Consider the following 20,174-nt stretch of genomic DNA (forward strand, 5'->3'; position numbering starts at 1 on the left):
CCCCGATCCCTGGCAGTGTTCAAGGCCAGGTTAGATGAGGCTTGGAGCAACCTGGTCTAGTCAAAGATGCCCCTGCTCATGGCTGGGGGTTTGGAATGAGATGATCTTTAAGGTCCATTCTAACCTAAGCCATTCTATGATTGTTTGTTTTATGATTCCTAGAGGTTTGCTTTGCTAGCATCAACACTTCCCACCTCAAAAGTACCTACGCCTGCACAGATGCTTGGCTTTTCCTGCATATTGTGTTTTTGCTAAATAAGGGCATGTGCTTCAAGCAAGACCCTTTGTCCAAGGGTTTGCAAAGCCCAACAGTTGGGATTGCGAACCCAACGTTTGAGTTTGCCAGTCCCAGTGTTGCGAAAATCCACACCCAAGGGGCTTAAAAAGCTTCTTAAAGTTGGTGAAGTCCCCTGAATAGATGAGATGGACCGAGGGGAGAGAAGAGCAGAGAAGTAAGGTTCCACATGTCCTTACTCCTCACCTAGTTCAGCACAAATCTAGCCCTGCCACCAGGGTTGGGAACATTTCAGAACCCAAGCTCCAGATGAGTTTGTTTCAGAGCCTGAGAATCTCATGGTTTGAGATGGTGGCGGATATCTTGGTGAGGACAAACAGAAAAGGCAACTCAAGGAGGGTTTCCCCCCATCCTGTTTTAATGGTGGTTTTGTCTCTTGTTGCTGTCTGTAGAAGACTTTCTCAGAAAAACCTGCCTCATTGCCCAGGGCTGGAGCTGTGAATCTCAAATTGTCAGTAGTGCTTCTGTTGGGCCATAAATATTTTGCTGTAAAATAAGTTCTCTGCTAGACCCTTGCCAAAGGAAGCATAAAGAAACTGCTGACAGTGACTTTTAACATGTATGGGAAGTTTTCTTTGAATGAAAACACATAATAAACATTTTGTCTTCACAGTACTATTGTATGTAGGGCTCACAGATGGTGACTGTAGCAGTGAGAAAGAGTGCAGGCATTGTGATGGGGCCTACATATCCAGAGGAGAAGGTGGGAGAGGGATGCTAAGAATAGCCTAACTTCCCCAAAATCTCTGCTCATGGAGGTATGTGTCACTTTATGGGGAAGATCTAGGCATCCAGCAAAGTCCTCATTTCCCTCTGCTTCCCATCACAGTCATGACACAACCCAGCCCTTATTCTGCCAGGATTTTTCTCTGCCTGCTTCTTAAAAATACATCTCTGTTCCTTAGGAGGACAGCTTTGTCCCTGTGGTGTTGTTTGTCAGAGAAGACTCTTAGCTGACATGGGTGCGCCTGTCTTCTGGCACTCCTGCCCCAAAATGGTTGATTTGAGACTGCTCTCTCCACAGGGTTGTGACCTTGACTCATGCTGTTTCTCTTCCATGGCTCTGCGATAGGCTTTCATCTTGCCATCATTTTTTGCCACCATCAGGTAACTGTGATGCCCAGGGCCAACCCAGGAGATCACGACCACCTATTTTTTAGTAGTGATAGGTGCCAGGCTCTGAGATGGTTGCCAGAACCAAAGTCAGGCTGTAGACTCAGATGAGGAGGAGGTGGTGAGCTCCTCTAGCTTTACCCAGGAGAGGACAAGGATATTTGCACAAACTGGCTCTGCCAGGTGCTCTGTGATAGGGTGAAAATTCCCTAATCATGCAGAGTACTTGTCCTTTGATGAGCTTCATGAAACACATGGGCTGGTGTTCCAGGACAGGAGGGAGTGTTACCATGGCCTATAAGGTTTGGGTCCCCCACTTTCCTCAGGACAGGTTCACTGGGTTTTTCCCCTTCCTGCTAATCAGCACATATGCCCCTGTGTACAGTTTCATCCCCTTGCCCCTAACTCCTGCCCCCTTGGGCATCCCCCAGCAAAACCCCTCTGTGTTGTCCACAATCATGCTTAGCTCTCTGCCTCCATTCACCCATCCTTTGACAATGAATCATTATCAGAGACAAGATAACATCTCTCCCTCTGCCTGTCCTTTTAGCTCCTCTTGCTTTTTAGTTTCTCTTTTTTTTTTTTCCTTTTTTCCTCTTCCTTTTCCTTTACAGCTCTGGCAGACTCAGTCAAAGATCAGCAAACAAGAGGAAGGGGAAAGCTGCCTGATGAATGAGCCAGGAATGTCTCTTTCCTTTCCCCTGCAAAGCTTCCTCTCTCCAGCTCCTTTCCTTTCCCCACAAATAAAAACTTATTAACACCATAATTAGTTGTGGAACTGGCCCAGGTGGGAAGGAGGATGGCAACAAGGAAATTGGTGCTAGGTGTCTCAGTGAGGAATCTGTGCTGGGGACATGGCTGGGGCATCAGGTGACAATGCAGTATTATTTATTGAGAGGTATGGATGGATTGGTGTAGTGGGTTGACTCTGGCTGGGTGCCAGACACCCACCAAAGCCGCTCTCTTATTCCCCTCCACAACTGAACAGTGGAGGCTATGCTGTAATTCCAATAATAATTCCATTATGGGAGTACTAATTTAATGGGTTTTCATAGTTTTAAGCCCAGCTGAAAATTAAACACCATGGAGCTGCTTGCTTGCTCAACTGTCCCCCCCTCCCCCCCCCTGCCCTGTGGAATGGGGATAAGAATCAAAGTAAAACTTGTATGCTGGGATAAAAACAGTTTAATAATTGAAAATTAAGCAAAATACAGTAATAATGGTAAATGATAATAATAATAATGATGATAATCAAAATGGAAAAAAACGTGATGCACAATTCAATTGCTCTTCACCCACTGACTGATGCCAGACTATCCTTCCCAAACCCAGATTGGCTGCAGTCTATATAGTGGGCATGACGTTCTATGGTGTGGAATATCTCTTTGGTCAGTTTGGGTCACCTGTCCCAGCTGTGCTTCCTCCCAGTTTCTTTAGTGAACCTCTTCACTGTCAGAGCATGAGACAAAAAAAAAAAAACCTCCTTGACTCAGGATAATCACAACTTAGTAAAAAAACAAAACATCAGTGTATTATCAACACCATTCTCATTCTGAATCCAAAACAAAGCACTGTAGCAGCTACTGAGAAGAAATTGACTCTATATCATCTGAAGCCAGGACAATATCCACCCCTTATTCCATACCATTTATGTCATGCCAAGTTTCACATTTCCCAATATTCCATCACCTTCACTATTTATCTGTTTTGATAAATATACAATACAGACATCATTCCCTTAGTCTATGGAACACCTCTGCAAGTGTTCATAAAATGTCCACCAAAATAAAAAAAAAAGTTTGTTGAATTCATTTAGTCTGTGACTTTGGTCTTCATCCTTGGTAACAGTCTTTCAAGCAAGAAAGATGGTGTGAGGTGTTGGATTGTTGCATGTTGCACATTTGAGTCAGTTCCAATTCCAGTGCTGCTGCACTTGTTCAGTTTTATCAAAGTTCATTCTTCATTGGTGAGAGTGCGAAGATCAGAGAAAAGTCAGGCTCAGATCCCCAGAACATTTGTAGTTAAGATCCATGCCATGAGGTGCTTAGTGAGGTGAAGTGCACGCAGCTGCCATAAAAGTGGCAGTACACAGTGTTGGACAGTTATTAATATAATACAATTTAATTCATTGGCTGTTCTCACCCAAAATCAAATCTCCTTGAGGCACACCCTGGACTTCCCTATCCTCTCACATTACCCACCAAGTGCACCTGGCTCCTTGAGCAAAAGTAATCCCACAGATGGGTTTGCCTTTGCCTGAGGCAGGAATAATCCTGGATGTTTTCCCCAGCATGTTTTTAATGTGTACTACAGGAACTTTATCACTTACAATATGTAAAAGTTTTGATTGGGCAGGGCCAGCCTTGTTGGCAGATCCTCTGGTATTGACTAACAAGGTGGCCTTTTGTTAAATGTCTATCCCAACATTTGAAGGTCCCAGCACCCATTGCTCTCAGTGTAGTCATTAACAATCCATTACATCATTCAATCTTTCCAGAGGTTGGTGTATGATAGGGAATGTGATACACCCACTCAATACTATGTTCTTAGCCCCAAGTGTCTATGAGGTTGTTTTGTAAATGAGTTACATTATCTGATTCAATTCTTTCTGGAGTACCATGTCACCGTAAGACTTGCTTTTCAAGGCCCAGGATAGTTTTCTGGGTGGTGGCATGGGGCACAGGATATGTTTCCAGCCATCCAGGTTGCTTCCACCATCATAAGCACATGGCACTTGCCATCACAGGTTTGAGGGAATATGATATAGTCAATCTGCCAAGCCTCTCCATACCACAGAGGCTTTACCTGCTTGGCCTGCTTGATTGCAGTACATTTCACATCAATTGATAACCTGTGTGACAGTGCCCATGGTTAAGTCCAACCCTCAATAATGAGCCCACCTATATGTTGCACTTCTTGATGGCCCAAGGTATCATGGGCCCACCGAGCTAGAAATAATTCACCCTTGTGTTGCCAATCCAAATCCAGCTGAGCCACTTCAATCCTAATAGCCTGATTCACCTGCTGGTTGTTCCAATGTTCTTCAGTGGCCCAATGAAGTGACTGCTGGAACCCAGGCTAGCTCTTAGAACTCCGGTGCCACACCAGGAGTGGGGAACTGCCTTGGTATGGGATTTACCAGAGGCAGAACCTTTAGAGCCACTTGCTCTATGGGGCCAGACACAAGCCACGACAGGGACCAGGCAGAGGAGAAAGGAGAAGGCTCTCTGTCTTGAGGTTCCACAAGAAAGGGTTTATTCCAGGTGAAGGGATCAGAAACAAAGAGCCCTTGGCACTCCTGTGCAAGGAGTTTTGTACAGATACAAATCAGGGGGTGGATACAAACAGCTAACAAACAGAGAATCTTCAGGGGAGAAGTGAGGGGATTACATCAAGTGTCTGGGGCCAATTGGGGTAGGAGGGTGGAGAGGATGGGTCACATGGGCCAATGGGGCTTCGAGGAATAGGGGAAATCCAAAAGGCTGTTGCAGTCAGGGAAGGTTTGGGAATAAGAGGCTGGGTTGCCTTGACAGGCAGGGAAAGAGCTGGAACAAGGGGCGGGGAATGGTACGAGCGACAGCTTTGAGGGAGGGTAAAACCCAGGGGTAAACCAACTCGGAGAGAACATGAGGGTACAACAGAATGAACCACTTAACAAGGAATCAATAAAATAAATTCAAACTGCAATAGTCCAACTCTCGGGTACATGAGCATTTACATGACGCACCTCCACAACCAAGTTCTCTGCCCTGGCAACAAGATCTTGCCACAGTGCAGCAGCCCAGATGAGTTTACCCCTGTGTTGCCTGTTATTCTGCTTCTATTGCTGCAACCACCTGCAAAGGGCATTTGCCACCATCCATGAGTCAGTATAAAGTATCGACCATTTTTCTTGTTCAGCAATGACTAAGGCCAACTGGATGGCATTCGCCTTTGCAAAATGACTCAATTCACCTTCTCCTTCAGCAGTTTCTGCGACTTGTCATAGGAGACTCCATACAGCTGCTTTCCATCTCCAATGCTTTCCCATAAGACAGGAGGATCCATCAGTGAACAAGGCATATTGCTTCTCACTTTTTGTTAATTTATTATATAGTGGGGCCTCTTCAGCATGTGTTATCTCCTTCTCTGGCGGCATTCCAAAATCTTTGCCTACTGACCAGTCCACTTCTAAGATTCCTGGATGACTGGGGTTTCCTATCCAAGTTTGTTGTGTGATCAGTGTGACCCATTTACTCCATGCAACATTAGTTGCATGATGTATAGAGGAGACCCTCCCTTTGAACATCCAATCCAACACAGGTAACTGGGGTGCCAGACGGAGCTGTGTTTCAGTACCAACCACCTACGAAGTGGCTCAAACATCTTCATAAGCTGCCAGTATCTCTTTTTTGATTGGAATATGGGGGGCTTCAGATCCTCTGTATCCCCTACTCCAAAAACCTAGATGTCGATCTTGAGTCTCCCTTGCCACTTTCTGCCAGAGGCTCCAGGTAGGGCCATTCTCCCCAGCTGCAGTAGAGCACATTTTTTACATCTTGCCCTGTTCAGACTGGCCCGAGGGCTACTGCATAAACTGTCTCCTGCTTGATTTGTTCAAAGGCTTGTCGTTGCTCAGGGCCCCATTGGAAATCATTCTTCTTCTGGGCCACTTGATAGAGAGGGGTGACAATCAGACTCATTTGGAATGTGCATTCTCCAAAATTCCACACCTAAAAAAGCTCGTACTTCTTTCTTGGTAGTTGGTGGAGACATCTCTGTTACTTTATTAATAATCTCTGTCACTGACATCTTTTGTGAAAAATCCTTTCTTTGGGATTTTTCCCTCTTCTGGGAAGCTGAGGCCCCAGAAATAGAATGTAATCAATGGTTATCTGCTGCTGTGGAATGCAACAGGTGCACCTGTGATTGGCCCATGTTGCATGTGTACAATTAAGGGCCAATCAGAGACTGAGCTCTCTCTGGGACAGAATCAGAGAGAGCTCCTTTGTTTATTCATTCCTTTTCTATTCTTAGCTTAGCAAGCTTCTGAACTTCTCTCTCTATTCCTATTAGCATAGTAATAATGTAACATATATCATATAATAATAAATCCAGCCTTCTGATCATGAAGTCAAGATTCTCGTCTATCTCTTCACTCCTGCAACCCTTGAAAGCCCTGTAACAAATCTCCATTGGGATCTGCTGATGTCCATTCTTCCATTTTATCCTAAAAACTGGATCTCCTGTGCATGTCCCTTTACCTTACTTTATTTTATAGCAAACCAGGCTTTTAGAAGGATTAGTTTTATTTTCTTCTCTTTCTCAAAAACTTCTGCTGTATTGCCCCATATAATGATATCATGAAAGTATTGGAGGTGTTCTGGAGCTCCACCCTCTTCCAGTGTAGTCTGTATCAGTCCACGGCAGATGGTCAGGCTGTGTTTCCACCCCTGGGGCAGTTGATTCCAGGTGCACTGGACACCCATCCAAGTAAAACTAAGCTGTGATCTGCACTCTGCTGGCAAAGGGATTGAGAAAAACACATTAGTGATATCAATTATGGCACTACTTTGCTGCCTTTGACTTCAGTTCATATTGAAGTTCCAACATGTCTAGTATGGCAGCACTCAGAGGTGGCACAACCTCATTTAGACCACAAGAGTCTACTGTCAGCCTCCATTCTCTGTTAGAATTTTGCACTGGCCATATGGGGCGGTTAAAGAGTGAGCAGGTCCTACTGATCACTCCTTGGCTCTCCAGGTGATGAATTAGTTCATGGATAGGAATTGCGGAGTCTTGATTTGTGCAGTATTGCCTCCGATGCAGTGTTGGTGATAGCAATTGGCACCTGCTGTTCTTTAACCTTCAGCAACCCCACAACAAAGGGATCATTTGGAAGACCAGGCAAGGTAGACAGTTGTTCAGTGTTCTCCATCTCCATGGCAGCTATAACAATAGCCCACCAATACCCTTTTGGCTCCTTTCAAATATCCTCTCCTGAGATAGACTATGCCAAGGATTCATGGAGCCTCTGGTCCAGTCACAAGGGGGTGTTTGTGCCACTCATTCCCAATCAGGCTGATTTCAGCCTCCAATAGAGTCAGCTGTTGGGATCCCCCTGTCACTCCAGAAATACAAATGGATTCTGCCCCTGCATAGCTTGATGGCATTAGGGTACACTGCACCAGTGTCTATTAATGCCTTGTAGTCCTCTGGGGCTGCTGTGCCAGGCCATTGAATCCACACATTTCAGTAAACCCAGTAATGCCTCTCCTCCACCTAGCTGGAGGCAGGCCCCCTCTAATACTGATCACAAGGTTCCCTGCTAAGATCTTCTAGAAATGGACTGTAACTTCTCTCCACAGAGTCAGGAGTATGACCAGACCTTCCATTCTGCCTGGAAAACTGTCCGCTGGAGACTGGAGCAGCAACTTTCCTGGAAAAAAAAATTTGTGGCTGTTTTCCCTGCAATTACCTCACCCGTGTATCTAGGATTGAGGGGGTTGTTCGTCCCACTTCCTCATATCCTCTCTGTGGTCCTGTAGGTAAAACCACAGAGTAGCCCATGGTGTATACCTTGTATATCCTCTCTCTTGAGCAAGAGGATGCCTGCTGTCAGTTGCTGAAATATGGACCCGTACAGGTAGGGAATAGAACATATCCTCTCTGAATTGCTGGAACTCCAGAGTCAGTTTATCTCACAGCTTCTCCACAGCCTCAACAACACAGGAAGGTATACTGTCTTCATATTCCCAGAGCTGCCAAATCATATCACCCACTGTTGGTAGTGTGTGGTATTTTCAGGGTCCCCCATGGCAGGAAGGAAATGATGAATCTGACTCCATGTTCTTAGAAGGCTTATATTATATTATATTATATTATATTATATTATATTATACTAAAACTATACTAAAGAATAGAGAAAGGATACTTACAGAAGGCTTAGCAAGATACTAATGAAAAACCCGTGACTCTCCAGAGCCTTGACACAGCTGGACTGTGATTCGTCATTAAGTAAAAAACAATTAACATGTTGGATAAACAATCTCCAATCACATTTCAAAGCAGCAAAACACAGGAGAAGCAATCAGATAATTATAGTTTTAATTTTTGTCTGAGGCTTCTCAGCTTCCCAGGAGAAGAAATCCTGGCAAAGGGATTTTTCAGAAAATATGACAGTGACAGTGGTGCATCATCTTTCCAGAGTAATATTTTCAAGGGGTTTCATGCACTGTTGGTGCACTCCATAAATTTCTGCCACATGGGTCACTGACATAAGACATCATCTGGATCCATGGGGAGCTGTGCATTGTCCAAGTCAAAATAGATAATATCTTCCATGGCAAATTCCCTCAGGTATTGAATACCTTTATTGCAGTCCATTTGCCTGAGTGACATGGAATATCATTTCTATAGGGATACCTTGCCCTCACACTTGATAAGAGTCACCTCCAGAGACTAAAGACTTGTATCTTTTTTCCCATTGCTTTGTCAGTGTCTGGTTCCTTAGGAAGTGATCCCAGCTGCTTGGCTTCCTTACCCTCTAATTTCACACTGTTGACCCTGTTGTCCCAGCACCAGAGCAGCCAGGCGGTAATATGCTCACATGGATGACAGCTGAAATTTTCTTCTATTTCCTGCAGCTCACTCAGGGATAGGGATAGAGTGGTGGTTGTCTCTTCTGTATCCTCTTCTAGTTCCTGTGATGGCCGTGATGATGACCCTGAAAATTACCCTTGTGATGGTTCTGCTTCATCGTCCTCTTTGCTTTCCTCGTCCTCCTTGACTGTCTTTGCTGAAGCTTTTTTACAGGGTGACTTTTGTGTACATTTCTTCTGCTTCTGTACAGGGGCAACTGACAACCAGCACATGTTGATTTGCAGTTTCAGTGGCTTCAGTGGCATGGGTATAGTGTGTTTGCATCAAAATATTTTAAGTAAATATGAATTAGATTGCACATGATGAATGCAATTGGTTGAGTTCAGGTTTGTGGTCATAAAAGTGCTAGTACTTCTTTCATTACATTTTCTCTCCCCTGTCAATTTGTGGCATGAGAGTGGCTTTGGTGAGTGTCTGGCATTCAGTCATGGTCAGCTTACCACAGGCATGGACTTGGACTATGATTCCCAGAATACCAGCAGTTCTGTCTGCTGAGCCCTACTCTGCTGCCTCTGCCAGGGCTTGGTGGTCAGACTGTGGGCCTTCCCCAACCCAAATATCAAGGCAAAGGTTGAACTGTGGCCCTTGCAACTGGTATCTCTTGGTGCCGTAGTGGAGCACATAGTGCTTGAATGGATGAGGTGGAGTACATGGTGCCCTGATGGACAAGATGGAGTGAATGCATTCTCCTTGTTCAGCTTAGTCACATCAGATGAGGTCCTGGAGGGCAGCATGACAGTGGATGGTGCCTGCTCAAGTCTGGGGGTAGGATATGGTCTCTGTTTCATCATAAGTAGATAAGACTGTTCTTCAGTAGGCAAATATCTGAGCACTTGACAGTGACATATTCCTCCTCATAACTGCCTTTTGAGGTAGGGAAGTGTGTCCCAACCTTGTGAGTGGGAAGCTGGGGCAAGAAAAGCCCAAGTGAAGTTACAGACTTTCTCTGACCATGTCTTCCTGGCAGAGAGCAGGATCATCAAGGACACCACAACAGAGGAAGGACTGGAGTTGGGCCACCACAGGTCCTTCTTTATCAATCCTACATTGGGATATACAAGACAGATGATGGACTTTGGACCTGGTTAGCATAAGATATTTGATAATCAGGAAGCCTTGGCAAGAACTAACAGCTTTGAAGATTACAAGAAGATTAAATCAGACTGACTTACCGGAAAGGAAAATTACATCAAGACTTCTGCAAGCAAGAGATATTGTAAAATGAATAAGTTTATGTGATGACTAACCCAATCATTGTAGTAAAACATTACTAGCCTTCCTAAAATAGTATATAAGCATAGGTAGTCCACAATAAATTTAGATTCTGACCATCTCTCAGTCTCCCTGTCTGTCTCATCGTTGCTGATAATACTAACTCCACTTTATTGCTTTGAGTTCCACATTATATTCTTTACTAAAGAATAGCAAAAATAAAAAAGGTGAGTATATATTTTATTTGTAGCCTGGCTCACAAGCTAAACACTCCAGGAGTGAATTTCTAGACTACTGCCTGTTTATATTTGTCCCTAATTTATATATTTTTTTCCTTGTTCTTGTGTTTAAAATAATTTTGTGGGTTTCTACAAAGAATCTGTGAACTGTTTGGGAGAACTTACTTAATAGTATGTGCCTTGGGCTTGGCTAACATTTTCCAAACATCTCAGCAGAAAGATGAACTGGGGGGAAAAACCTGTTGTATGTCTTGAAAACTCTGCCTGAAATTTTGGCTAATATGAGGTAAACACTGATGGACCATATGCTCATTGAAATGCTGTAAACATCATTTTCAAAGCAAACAAACAGCTCTCTGCTGAAAACAGAAGAGAGTGAAGACAAAATTTTCAGAGCAATAATAATTCTTTGAATTACTGTTAAGGTTTAAAGGACAGGTGTCTGGCAAGGAAGGCGGGAACCTCCCTTAGAATGGAAAATGTGACTCTTTTCGCTCTGAATTGTTATAACTTTGAAATTACGAGGCTTTCAGGCAAAGACATGGGAAAAGGAATAACAATTCAACAATTCTTTACTAGCCTGTATATATATGTACATATAACAAGACAAGCAACAACAATGGCAGCAACAGCAACAAACAAAAACAGAAACCTAACAACAGCCTTCTCTCAGCTGTCAAGCACTTTCCCCTTGGGTGTAGCTATGGTCACAGCCGGTAGGGGCACGGTTGGCTCCTGGCTGGGCAGGGCAGGTGCAATGATTCCCCCAAGACTGCAGGGGGCACTCTGGTGCTAGCTCAACCATCTCTCTGCATGTGGGTGATGCCTTAAGTTTTTAGCTTTTATATTTTTTAGATTCTGTACTGCATTAGTGTATAACTGAACTTGATATAGAAGACTAGTTAGCTTTCTTCACATTTTGGTCAGACTAAACAAACCTTCTGGGCCTGGGAACCAAGGTCACACCATTTGCCTCAGACCCCAGAAAGTATAAACAAAAGTGAATCAGGGGGAGAAGCTGTCTTGGTTTGAAAAGACAGGTATCTGCTAAAGAAGGCAGGAGTCTCCCTTGAAATGGAAAATGTAAACTCCCTCTCTCCGAATTATTATAATTTTTTAATTAAGGGGCTCTCAGGAAAAGATATGGGGATAGGAATAACAGTTCTTTATTAGGGAAACAATAAAAATAAAACAAAAATGCAGTAATACAAAACAACACCGACGGAGTCAGAATACAACCTGACACCCTGTTGGTCAGGGTGTTGGTAGCAGTCCCATTAAATGGTGGCTGCAGTCCTTCTGGAGTGACAGATGTGGTTCTGTTGAAGCAGTGATCCTGTAGAAGGGTGGAGTTTTCCTCTGAAGGTCTGGTGGTGGTGTAGATGGGCCTGGTCTTCCTCTGGGAATCCAGTGGAAAAGAAAGCTGCTGCTCTGGGAATCCAGTGGAAAAGGCTGACTGTGGTGTTCCAAATTTCAGATTATATCCAGGTAGGAATGCTTGGCTCCTCCCTCTGTGCAGAGCATCTCACAATGGGATGATGTAATTTTATCAGTCATGCAGTGAGACTCAATGGACCATTAACAGAAGATATCTCCCCAGAGGGAGGATTGGTTGTGGAAGAGATAAAGAAAAACTGCCCCACCTGGTTTTAACAGGTGGCCCAATTAACAGAAGATAACTGCCCCACCTCTAACAGATGGCAATAGAATACACACCCCAGCCACATCTTGCATTTCCAACTCAAGACGTTATGCACCCCTTATTCTATTACCATCTGCATCATACCTAAAGTCAATAAACTCTACAAAATAAAACCTTACACATGTTCTCACTTAGGACCAGGTTTCCCTGTGGTATTCAGCGGGCTTCACCATCTTTCTGCATTACCCACAAAGTGTAACCAGGTCCTTTAGCAAAAACAATCCCACAGATGGGTTTATCTTTGCCTGAGGTGGGACTAATCCAAACAGTCTTTCCTAAAATACCTTTCATGTGTACCACAGGGACTTTATCTCCATCCACTGTGTGCAAAGGTTCAGACTCAGCAGGACCAGCTCGATTGATGGACCCTCGGGTGTTGACCATCCAGGTGGCTTTTGCTAAGTTCATTTCCCAATTTCTACAGGTTCCCCGTGAAGTGCCTTCAGGGTAGTTTGAAGCAGTCCGATGCACCATTCAACTTTCCAGGCAGCTGGTGCATGATAAGGGATACGATATATCCATTCAGTATCACGTTCTCTCCATTTGCTCCATGTGGTGTTAGTGGTGTGATGGGTAGAGGGAACCTTTTCTTTAAACATCCACCCCAGAACCAGTAGTCGGGGTGCCTGGAGAAGTTGTGCTTCCGTGCCAATCACCTCCGAGGCAGCTTGAACTCCTTCATAGGCAGCCAAGATTTCCTTCTCTGTGGCAGTGTAGTTGGCTTCTGGTCCTCTGTAACTTCAGCTCCAGAATCCCAGTGGTCGTCCTCAAGTCTCCCCAGGCACCTTCTGCCAAAGACTCCAGGACAAGCCATTGTTCCCGGCTGCAGAGTAGAGAACATTCTTCACCTCTGGTCTCATCCTGACTGGGCTAAGGGCTACCACATGAACGATCTCCTGCTTGATCTGGGCAAAGGCTTGTTGCTGTTCAGGGCCCCAGTGGAAATCGCTCTTCTTGTGGGTCACCAGGTAGAGAGGGCTCACGATCTGGCTGTACTCGGGAATGTGCATTCTCCAAAAACCTATGGCACTTAGGAAAGCCTGTGTTTCCTTCTTGCTGGTTGGTGGAGACATAGCAGGGATCTTGTTGATGACCTCAGTGGGAATCTGACGCCATCCATCTTGCCACTTTGCTCCCAGGAACTGGATCTCTCAGACAGGTCCCTTGACTTTGCTCTTCTTGATGGCGAAGCTGGCTTCCCGTAGAATCTGGATGATCCTCTCTCCTTTCTCAAATACTTCCATTGCTGTGTTCCTCCACACAATGATGTCATTGATATACTGCAGATGTTCTGGAGCTTCACCCTTTTCCAGTGCAGCCTGGATCAGTCCATGGCAGATGGGGAGACTGTGCTTCTACCCCTGGGGCAGTCCGTTCCAAATGAATTGCATGCCCCTCCCAGTGAAAGCAAACTGAGGCCTGCATTCTGTTGCCAGAGGAATGGAGAAAAATGTGTTGGCAATGTCAATAGTGTCATACCACTTTGCTGCCTTGCACTCCAGCTCATACTGGAATTCCAGCATGTCCAGCACGGCAGTGCTCAGTGGCAGTCACTTCATTCAAGCCACAATAGTCCACAGTCAATCTCCATTCTTTGTCAGATTTGCGCACAGGCCAAATGGAGCTGTTAAAGAGTGAGTGGGCCTTACTGACCACCCCTTAGCTCTCCAGCTCACGGATCATTTTGTGGATGGGGATCTTGATCCGATACTGCCAGTGCTGAACCTTTGATGTGGCAATTGGTACTCGTTGCTCTTCCACTCTCAGGAGTCTTACTGCAGATGGGTTTTCTGATAGTCCAGGCAAGGCGTTCAATTGTTTGATGTCCTCTGCCTCTGCAGCAGCTATTCCAAAAGTCCATCTGCGTCCCTTTGGGTCTTTGTAATAGCCATTCCAGAGGAAATCTATGCCTAGAACACACAGGGCCTCTGGGTCGGTCACAATATGATGTTTCTGCCATTCCTTCCCAGTCATGCTCACCTCGGCTTCCAACAGGGTCAATTGCTGCGATCCCCGTCACCCCAGCAATGGAAACAGGTTCCACCTGTCGTTATAGAGCACAACAGCACAAAGTACCATGACTCCATCAGAAGGGTGCAAGAGAGATTTATTACAGCAACATGTTGCTTTTATACTTTTTCAAGATATTTACATTCACTCAACATACACATTCACTGTCCATTGGTTATAAGAAAGAAACAAAGTTCTCAGTAGGTGATCAAGGAGCCATTGTCATTCTGTGAGCCAGCTAGAGTCCGTATCTTTTAACTTTCTCTCCTTCATCACATCTCCATGGTGACAACCTTGGTGTCTTCCTCAGGAGAGATATGGGGCTTTCCTTATCATCAGGAAGCCTTTGCTAGCTCACAAGAACAGCACAGAATATCCTTTCTACATCCGCCCCCACATGTCCCAATGGCATTAGGGTACACTGTGCACCAGTATCAAGTAATGCTTCATATTTTTGTGGGTCTGATGTGCCAGGCCATCAGATCCACACTGTCCAAAAGACCCGGTTTTCCCGTGCTCCTTCCTGGCTTGAGGCAGGGTCCCTCTAGCCCTGGTTAGTATTTCTTTCCTGGGCATACATACTAGAGGTACCTTCAAGGGTGTCTGACAGATCACACCCGGTAGCTCGGTCATGGGAGGCTGGGGCTACCTTCACTTTAGTAGAACTCCCTCTATTAGCATTTCCCTCCTGGAGTTGATGCACCCGTGCTGTCAGGACAAAAGTGGGTTTCCCATCCCACCTTCCCATGTGTTCCCCATGGTCACGCAGGAAGAACCACAGGTCAGCTTGTCAGGTGTACCCTCTCTCTCTAGCTGGGGACGTTGGGCTCTGACTTTGGGGCCTGTGACTCACACTGGTGCCATATGGGAACTGTTCCTCCTCACCTCCTCCTTCATCTCCCTCATCTCCTCTTGGAGGCTCTTAATTACAGCAGAGACATGAGCCTGCATTGGGCCACTGATCATACTCTTGTCATTTCTAAGCTTTTTGGCAACAGAACCCACTGTCTCTCGGTTGGTATCAGCAATAACCGTTGCAATGAAGGTGGTGTATTGAGATGACCCTAGGTTTGCCAGACTCCACACCATTTGCCCTGTGCACCTGACCTTGTCGGGGTCATTATCATGCTGTCCATCCCTCTCAAAAAGTACCTCCAATACTGCCACTTCTCTCAGCTGTTGGATCCCTTCCTCAAGGGTCTTTCAGCACATTCTATGATGGTGCTCCTGCATTCTCTCTCTGTGGACAAACCTCTCTCTGACACTCATTAAAAGCCTCTCCCAGAGGGAAAGCGACCCCGGTTCCTTTTCCGAATACCTGATTCACACCTGAGTCCTGGGTCAAGGGTGCCAAATTCCTTGCCTCACCAGCATCCAGTTGCACGCCTGTACCCATAAGGTCCCAAACCCGAAGTAACCAGGTTGTATAAGCCTCACGTCCCTGTCATACAATGTCTTTGTGCAGATTACGGAGACTTTCTTATGTCAGGGACTCAGTGATAATTGCAACCTCTGGCTCCCCTGCAGGTTGTGGGGGCCCTCCTTTATTGAAGTGAAGGGAGACGACCATCCGATTGATGAGCATCGAACTCCAATTTATTGATCAATCAGCCACTTTATATAACAGTGTTAATTAACTTCATGCATATTGCAAAATCCAAGCTCACGATAGGTTAACAGAGAAAACTCTAACCACTCCTTTTGTTTTACAATACCTATGATTGTTTATTAAAAACAGGACTAGCGTTCCCACTGTGATATGAAAAGTTCCCAAAACGTCCATATCTGTTCCCAGGGAGCTATCTTTTCCCAGAGAGCCCAAGGACAGAGTGTTTTGCCTGTTATGGGAAGACTGTCTGAGAATCTTATTGTTTATAAAGTGGTGCTTGAGAGAGCCTAATTGTTTATAGAATCAAGCCTGGGAACTGCTTTACAACTACCTTTTACTTTTCTCTCAACTGTATGCCTTCATAGCCTCTTTCTTTAAGCCATGCTTGAACCAAACTCTCCACACTCCTTTCTTATCCTTATCTGGGTGCTCCGATTTCATCTTAAACTTCCTTGTTTCCACAGGGGTGACTGCTGGTGGTTGTGACTGCCCTTGCGGTTCAGCTGGAACCTGGACGGCTGTAACGTTTGTGGGTTCCACTGCTGCTCCATTAGGCTCTCCCTCTTCGAGGCAGGAGAAGGGTTTCTCAACAACTGGGGAAATGTACTCCTTCAGCATCTGCCCATCTCATCTATCTCCTTCACCAGAACTCCCACCTAATCTGGGTGGTTCATTTCTGAGGTAGGCTGTGGGGCAGGGTCAGGCAGTGGGGCAGCATCCCTAGTCTCTGGAGCAGTGTCAAGCTCTGTGGCAGCCTCCCTAGTTTCTGGGGCCATGTCAGGTTCTGGGGCAGCATCCCTATTCTCTGAGGTAGATATCAGGCTGGTTATCCAAGTCAATCTTCCCTTATCTCTGAATGCTAAATAGAACAGGCATATCAGCAACACCAGCCACTATATGATATCATTAACATTTAGAGAAGAGTTGAACCCTTCAAAAACTGGTGGGGCTGAAGGGTTGGGAGAAAATTTCCCCCGGTGTCATTTCCTCACAGTAAGTACCATTATTAAAGTAACCCCAAAAATATATAGTTAGTGTATGATGCTCTGGATCCATGTACCTGCCTTCCAGAGGAAGTTAAAAATCCATTAATTCCTCACCTTATTGACCCATAGTTATAGTAATTGCATAGCAACCCCAACATCTGGGAATGATTGGCATCTGACTCCAAGGCTTCAGAATGCTGAACACTCGCTTTATTAAAACTATACTATATTACATTACAACTCTATTAAAGATCTACTATCCTATACTATATCATACTTACTTCTAACTACTAAAGAATACTAAAGAAAACTCATGACTCTCTGCCCGAGAGTCAGGACACAGCTTTTTGCAATTGGCCAAGGAAACAAAACAATCCTCAGCAGAATCCAATTACCAAAGTTCTTCAGGTAAATAATCTTCCAACACATTCCACATGTGCAAAACAACAGGAATAGCAAATGAGATAAGAATTGTTTTTTCTTTCTCTGAGGTTCCTTGCTGCGATTCCCAGGAAATATCCTTGGGAAATTGTGCCTTGCTTTTCTCTGTGAAGAGAAATGCAGCCACACATAGTGCCAACTGGATAACAGCCACAGTTGCCTTGGTCATAAGGCCCATATTTAGATAAGGAGCTGCAAATGGGAAAAATATAGCCACAACCATGTGCCAACTGAACCAGGGTAGGCCAGACCCCGTGGTGCTGCCAAACAAGGCTTTTATATTCAGCTCACAAAAATTAGGTTACCCAGTAACTGTTACTCTTTTTTCACCCGATCCTCTCAATGCCCTCAGGCCCCACATTGAGCACCAAGATCTGTCCTGGTTTAAAGGACAGGTGTCTGCCAAGGAAGGTGGGAACCTCCCTTGGAATAGAAAATGTGACCCCCTTCCCTCTGAATTATTATAACTTAGAAATTACAGGGCTTTCAGGCAAAGATATAGGAAAAGGAATAACAGCTCTTTATGTGTATATATATATATATATATATATATATATGTATGTATATATATATGTATAACAAGACAAACAAACAACAGCAGCAACACAATTGGCTCTTTTTTCCCTAGCTACTTTCCAGTTGTTGGGGAGCTGGTAAAAAAATAGGCATTTATTTGTAAAGGAAAGGAAACCTGAAAAAATAAGAGTGGAAAAGAGACATAAGGTTGAGAATTTGAACTGTGATTTCAACTAAAGGATGTGACTTTGAACCATGTTTAGTTATGCTGAGAAAATTTTATATGGGCATCTTTAATCACTCCAAACACTTTTCCAAAGTTTGCCTTTCCCTAATGAGTTTCAGATACTAAGGAAGCCAGTTTTCCCGCATTTTCTCCTTTTTCTCAGTGTTTAATGCATGCACTCATCTTGTTCATCCCAAGCTGATTAGATGGAAGTGGTTCTATGTGAAAAACACATTCACTCTCCTGTGAAAATTTAAAAAGTTTTAATAAAGGACAATAGGAGACAAAGACAGTAAAGCAAAGATTACAGCCGGGTACGTCTTGGCACTCAGCCAAGAGCACATCTTCACCTTTGGGGATACCCCTTAAATACCTTTTCCATTACATCAGCCCACTGCATATTCATAGACCGTTATGCATATCCTATTTTTTCCATAAACTAGTTCACATATTCCAGGAACTATTTTACATGGCCCCTCCTTGGGTCCGCTTTTTTAGAGTCATGTGTGTTTCTTGGCTGTGGTTTTAGCTCCTTCTCTTTATCACTTCCAGTCTGGGCCTTGGTCCTTACTTTCTTCAGATGGCAGATGCTGATAGTTGGCATATCAATAGCAGGGTCCTCATTACATATTCACTGGATGTTATCCCAACTAAACAGACAGTTCACTTATAACTATATCAGCTACCACTACTACTATGTCTAAGTTTTTGTTAATAGCATAAATAAAAGCAAAGTTATTTTAACATTATACATATAGCATTCATCTTAATATTTGCAAAAAGCCAACAATATAATATACATTTATGACATGTACCTTCAAGTGTTGCCACCACTTGTAATTTTATCAGCTACCTCATGGTACAGTGTTTTTCATAACTCTCCCTCTCACTTTGTTGGCTGATTAGGAATCTCAGTATGTGGAAGAGCAGACAGCTATAGAAGCTGAGCTGGGTAGTGCCACCAACCTTTTGGCCCTGACACAGTGGAAGCTGTGGTAAAAATAAACTCAAGGCAAGAACAGAAGTGAAGACATCATGTCTGGTCACTCTGACCACTATGACACTGACTGCTCTGACAAGGGAAGATGCAACAAGGACATTGCTGGTGAAAGAATGAAAGAAGGAGCGGCTAGGATCTCAGCAGCCAACATGCTGGGGCTTATGGCTTCTTCTTCCCCCTGCCCGATGGTTGCAGGAGAATCTCAACAGTGGTAGAATCTTGGCTGAGCCAGCCATGGCCAAGGACTGCTCCTGGGGCCCAGCAGACCCAGCTCGGCCCCGTACTGGTGGTGGGGAAGGGTTTAGTAGCAGCAAGGTGTTAGCAATTGCAGCCACAGCCCTGCCTGGCCTCAGCCCTGCTTGGCCTCAGCCCTGTGGCCTCCCCTCCCCCCTGCCTGGCACCTGATGGGGAGGGGCCCAGCTGGTGGCCCACGGCAGGGGCTGCCTGGCCCAGCCTGTTACCTCTTTGCTGACTGGAAAAGGAAGTGAAATTTCATGGGATTTTTCATTTTTTCACATGGGTATTCACAGAGGTGTATCAGCTTCCTCTTTGCACCGCTTCCGTGAGTGCCTCCCATGCAAAACCACCACACACAGTTACTGCTGATGTAGTTTCATAATGTGAATTCACTGACTTTTTATAACAAGCATTATCCATAAGATATTATTGAAAGTTACACATATGCATTACTTTAGTTATTCGCATTTTGTTCATGGTACTGTTTGTGAATGTGACAGCCTGGTCAGAGAGCGAGAAAACTAGATAAGTTTTCCCAAAATTAGCCTGAGAGACTTTAGGGAGTTGAAGATAAACCATGATAGCTTATTACCATAAACAACCTGCAGGTGGTTTTTTTTCCTACTCTCTGTTTTCTTGTTTTTCTCAAAGATTGTTTATAAAAAGGGTGTCTTGTTAATTAGCCAATCAGGGGAACTGTATTAACTAAATGACCAATCAAGTGCACCTGGATCAGAACAGTGTATTAAAAGGAAGCAGACCAAATTAAACAGCGCGTTATGCCAATCAACCTTTTGGTGAATGTGTGTCATTTCTTACTCAACAGTGACAACCGCTGACTATTTAGCTAAGGATAGATAACAAAGCTGGCTGCTTTACAAACTTTAATATATCTTTGTGCAGCTACCTGCAAGACATGTTGTGGTATTCACATTCTCTGGACAGAG

The 20,174-nt window shown here is 44.6% G+C and overlaps 1 protein-coding gene across 2 annotated transcripts in view; it reads left to right on the top strand.

Annotated features, from left to right (window-relative positions):
* The window catches only part of LOC132086181 (CBP80/20-dependent translation initiation factor-like), a 484,412-nt gene that overhangs the window by 452,768 nt on the left and 11,470 nt on the right, over positions 1-20,174 (top strand). The gene's annotated exons all lie outside the window — the stretch shown is intronic.

Source organism: Ammospiza nelsoni, chromosome W, assembly GCF_027579445.1.
Source record: "Ammospiza nelsoni isolate bAmmNel1 chromosome W, bAmmNel1.pri, whole genome shotgun sequence".
Lineage (NCBI taxonomy): Eukaryota > Metazoa > Chordata > Aves > Passeriformes > Passerellidae > Ammospiza > Ammospiza nelsoni.